Source organism: Rhincodon typus, unplaced genomic scaffold (assembly GCF_021869965.1).
Source record: "Rhincodon typus isolate 14 unplaced genomic scaffold, sRhiTyp1.1 hic_rhity00001926, whole genome shotgun sequence".
NCBI lineage: Eukaryota > Metazoa > Chordata > Chondrichthyes > Orectolobiformes > Rhincodontidae > Rhincodon > Rhincodon typus.
The window spans coordinates 16,559-21,204 of record NW_025967564.1 but is presented as its reverse complement, the minus strand read 5'-3'; the positions used below and the strand labels follow the sequence as shown (position 1 = coordinate 21,204).

General features: G+C 41.6%; 1 protein-coding gene across 1 annotated transcript in view; it reads left to right on the top strand.

Annotated features, from left to right (window-relative positions):
* Positions 1-2,483: 2,483 nt before the first annotated feature.
* The window catches only part of yod1 (YOD1 deubiquitinase), an 18,698-nt gene continuing 16,535 nt past the window's right edge, over positions 2,484-4,646 (top strand). Inside the window, exon 1 of the mRNA XM_020527082.2 lies at positions 2,484-2,697. The gene's annotated coding sequence lies outside the window, so the exon portion shown is untranslated. The remainder of the gene's footprint in view (positions 2,698-4,646) is intronic.

Below are 4,646 nucleotides of genomic sequence, written 5' to 3'. Positions count from 1 at the left end.
GGCATATTTTGGACTATGCAATTATTTTTTGAAGTAAAATGTTGTAAAATATTTATGTCACTTACTATTGTCAAAAGTCAGTTGGATTTTAAATGCAATTTTTTTAAAAAACATATTTATTGGTTACATAAAACTTGTGTGCCATGTATAAAATAATGCCCATGATTTTACTTCAGTTTTTATTATAAGGCATAATGCTAATGCCACTGGACTAGTAGTCTGGCAGCATAATTTATGCACTGTAGATACACATTCAAATTCAAATTAAATTTAAAACTGTAACTATTTTTAAGGCATATTTAGACAAAATGTTCAGGATCAACTTTTACAGAAGTAATGTTTTTGACAGTCAGCAAAGAACTGTTATGTATTCAGTCTTTCAGTTTCAAATGCTTGCAGCTTATATGGGAATGTTCTATAGTAAAAAGGAAGCCCAAAAAAAACTACACTTTTAGTAATCCCTTTACTCTGGGCCATAGGACTGTAGGAACAGTTCAGTAAGCTTAGTTCCTTTTCTGGGAAAGTTAAATGTGCTTGGTGGTCACACAAATTGTATATGTTATTTTGAGGTTTTTTCTGATCTTAGCTCTCCCATTTCAATGAGAATTAAACTTTCCCAACACCTTAGTGGAAAAATTGCACTCCACGATCTAACCATAAAGGAGATACAACAGAAAATTCCTGCTTCAAATCCTGGTTGCTGAGGTACAACTGAACACAAGTGGGGAAGGGAGCTGAGTTGGAGTGAAACATACTGGAAACTTTGAGGTCAAAAATTAGAAGCCAAATTTAAACAAGATTTAACAGTGTCTACAAAACTACTATATGATAGTAAAACCCATCTAGTTCACCATTCTTACCCAGTCTGGCCTAAAGATGACTCTATTCATACAGCAATATGGTTCACTAATAAATGATCTCTGAAGTAGCTTAGCAAGTCATTCAGTTATATCACAAAAGCAAAATAATCCAAACACAGGAAATTGGAAATCAAATTTGAAATTTGAAATTCTCAGTACATTTGGCATCATATGTGACAACACAGTTAGCAGTTCAGGTCAATGACCTTCCTGTCCTGATGAAATGTCATCAACTTGAAAACTCATTCTGTTTCTTTCTATGGTTGCTTCCTGGCCTGCTGAACATTTCCAGTTTTTATTTTGTTTTAATTTGGTTTTATCAGACTGCTACAGAAGAAAACAAAAACAGATCACCAGGTACCAGAAACGTGAAAGGCACACTTTGCCCAGTCAATCCTACAAAGTCCTGCTAATTCCTAAGGGCTTACAACAAAACTGAGTAAGTGATATCAACAGACTGACTAGTCAATCAACAGCCTGACATAATTATAATAATCAAATCACATCTTAGAACAACAAAAATTCACTGTATTGAATCTTGGAAGGGGACGGTTGCCATGAGAATAATTACAGAAGGGTTTATATGCTGCAGAGTTTAGAAGACTAAGTGATCTTGTTGGAATTAAAAGCTCCGAGAAGGCTTGATGCTGATACGCTATCGTGTATTCCGTCTCAACGGTAAGTCGTCAGCCACGAGCAGTCTTCATAGAATCATAGTTACAACAGAGGAGAATGACATTTGAACGATAGAGTCAGACTCTGTGCCAATTCTCAACAAGAATAATTTAGTCGGACCCATTCTCCCACTTTTCCTCCACAGCCCTCCCCATATGTCTTTCCATTCAAAATCTGATGAAGGGTGATGGAAGGTCATCGACCTAAAACGACGTCTCTATCATGCTCCGTCCACAGATGCTAACAGACCTGTTGAGGGTTTCCAGCCATTTCTATTTTTACTTCATATTTCTAGCACCCGCAGTATTTTGCTCTGGAGTTTAAAGAGGGTCACGGTCTTTTTTTTCCTCTCTCGTGCGTAGATTGTTCCATTGAAACCTGAACTCCAGCCGGACCTGGCTACCCATAAGATATAGGAGCAGAATTAGACCATTCGGCCCATTGAGTCTGTTCCGCCAACTGATCATGGCTGATCTGATTCTCAGCCCCATTCTCCTTCCTTCTCCCCGTAACCCTTGATTCCTTTACTAATCGCTTCTTTAAATCAACAATAATAAGACTGCGTTGTAACAGTGCGATGCTACACACTACTGAATCTGTAAACCAGCTACGCTCAATGTAACCTTGCACCGGCCACCTTCCATCAGGGAGATTCAACGGCAAGTGCACGAAATCTGACAGCCCGGCGCCACTCCCTCTCAACACGCATCCGATGTTTATTTTTGGAGAGAGAGAAGAGGGGAAATACAGTGAATTTTTGGGCGACAGTTCTGGTCTTGATTCCCCTTCCCCTCCCCGATCTTTCTCACTCACCCTTCCTCACAGACAGGGACATGTCGCCGGCAGCCGCTTCAAATGCAGCGACCGCCACCGGCGCCCGCGTGACGTCAGCCGCAAACACACATATGACGGTTTCGGGCGGGACGAAACCAGTCGCCAAGGCTCAAGTCGGAACCATTCGTTGTGCGACTCTCTCTATGGTTCGGCGGTGAAAAACACGGGTGCTCACGTGACGGATGCGGTGGGGTTTGTGATGTCACGCGCATGCGTAGTATGACGCGCTGCCTTGTCCGAGGCGCAATCTCGGTTCCTACCCTTTTATGTGGGTAAATAGACGTCTCTCTAAAACCTGTGTTACGCTTTCAGCTGTTGGAAGTAGAAGGTGGGTACGGGACCGTGTTGGGGAGCTGGGCCTGTTTGTCGTTTCCATTAAGAGAAATTGCGATTAATAAAGAACATTGTGTCGGTTGGTGGTGAGGGGAGCTGGGGTGATTCATTAGGCCCCAGTACCACTCGTTTATCCCTGTCACAGGGCAGCTTATACTCAGGAGACTATAGAGTTTCCTGAGATGCATAGGTAATGGATCACTTCTGCTGGCCCAGAAACAGTTCTGTTGAAAGAGAGCAGCAAAGGATTTAAATGGTGTAGCTGTGTTGAATCAGCGAGGTGAGCTATACTTAAACAGACTTCTATCGAGAGAAGGAGGTATTAGTGGACCTAAAAGTGGATAGATCCACAGCCCCTGGTAAGATATATCCCACGCTGCTCTGGGAACCAAGAAAGTAAGAGATCAGGAGTTTGTCATTTATTTTCAAATTCTTTCTGATCTCAGGAAAGATGCCAGAGGACTGGAGGATGATGAATGTGGTACCATTTCATAGAAGTAGTTGGGATAAACTGAGACACTACAGGTCATTGAGTCAAGCGTCAGTTGATTTGATTTATTGCAGCACATGTACCTAAGTGCTGTGAAAAAGTTTGTGAGCGGTACAGGCAGATCATAGCAAGCAAGGACATACAGGTCATAGGGTGCTTAGAGTGAGGTATACAGGTTACATTGCATGGGAGGTGCATGCAGCAAAATCAACATTAACAGCAGCAACATTATTTGAAGTTACAAGAGTCCATTTATCAGTCTAATGATAGGGAAGAAGCTATTCTTGAATCTGTTGGTATGTGTTCAGACTTCTGTATCTTCTGCCTGACAAAAGAGGTTGTTGGAGAGCATTACTGTGGTGGACGGGTCTTTGATGTTGGCAGCATTTCTGTGGCAACAAGAAGTGTGAATGAAGTCCATGGATGGGAGGTTGGCTTCTGTGATGGTCTGGGCTGTGCACACAACCTTCTGTAGTTTAGGAAAGTTATTGGAAAAATTCTAAGGGTCAATTAAGCACCCCTTAGAGAGACAGGAATAACCCAGGAGAGTCAGCATGGGTTTGTCAGGTGGAGATCATGTCTAACAAATTTTGTTGAATTTTTCAGAATTGACTAGGTACATAAGATGAGCGTAGTGCCGTTGTTATAGTTTACGTGGATTTCATAAACCTTTTGTCAAAGTATTACATCAGAGACTGGAGTAGAAGCTAAAAGCCTGTGGGATGCAGGCAATTTTGCAAATTGGATTCATAATTAGCTTAGTGGGAGAAGGCAAAGAGGCATGGTCAAAGATTGTTTTTGTGACTGGAAATCTGTGTCCAATGGGGAACCGTAAGATTTGGTGCTGGTTCCCTTGCTGTTTGTGATATGTTTCATGGATCTATACATGATTGCAGAAGGTTCATCAGTAAATTTGCAGATGATGTAAAAATTAGTAATGGGGTCACTAGGAAGGAAGAACATGTTAGACTACAGAATGATACAGGTGCACTGGTTGGATGGGCAAGACAATGGCACTTGGAATATAATCCTGAATAATGAGTTGATACATTTTGGGAGGATTAACAAGGCAAGGGAGTGCACAATAAATGATAGAATCCTTGAAAGTGCAGGGCATCAGAGGGACCATGGTGTTCAAGTCCATTAGTTCTTACAGGTGGCAGAATGGGAGACAAGATTGTTAAGATTGTTAAGAATGCTTACAGGATACTTGCTTTTCTTTGTCAATGTGTTGAATGCAAGAGCAAGGAGATTATGATGGAACAGTATAAAATATAAGTTAGGCCATAGCTGGAGTACTGTGTACATTTCTGGTTGCTACACTATTGGAAAAATGATTGCAGAGGAAGGTGCAGGGGACATTCACCAGCATGTTAGATAACAAGGTGTAGAGCTGGATGAACACAGCAGGCCAAGCAACATCAGAGGAGCAGGAAAGCTGACGTTTCGGGCCA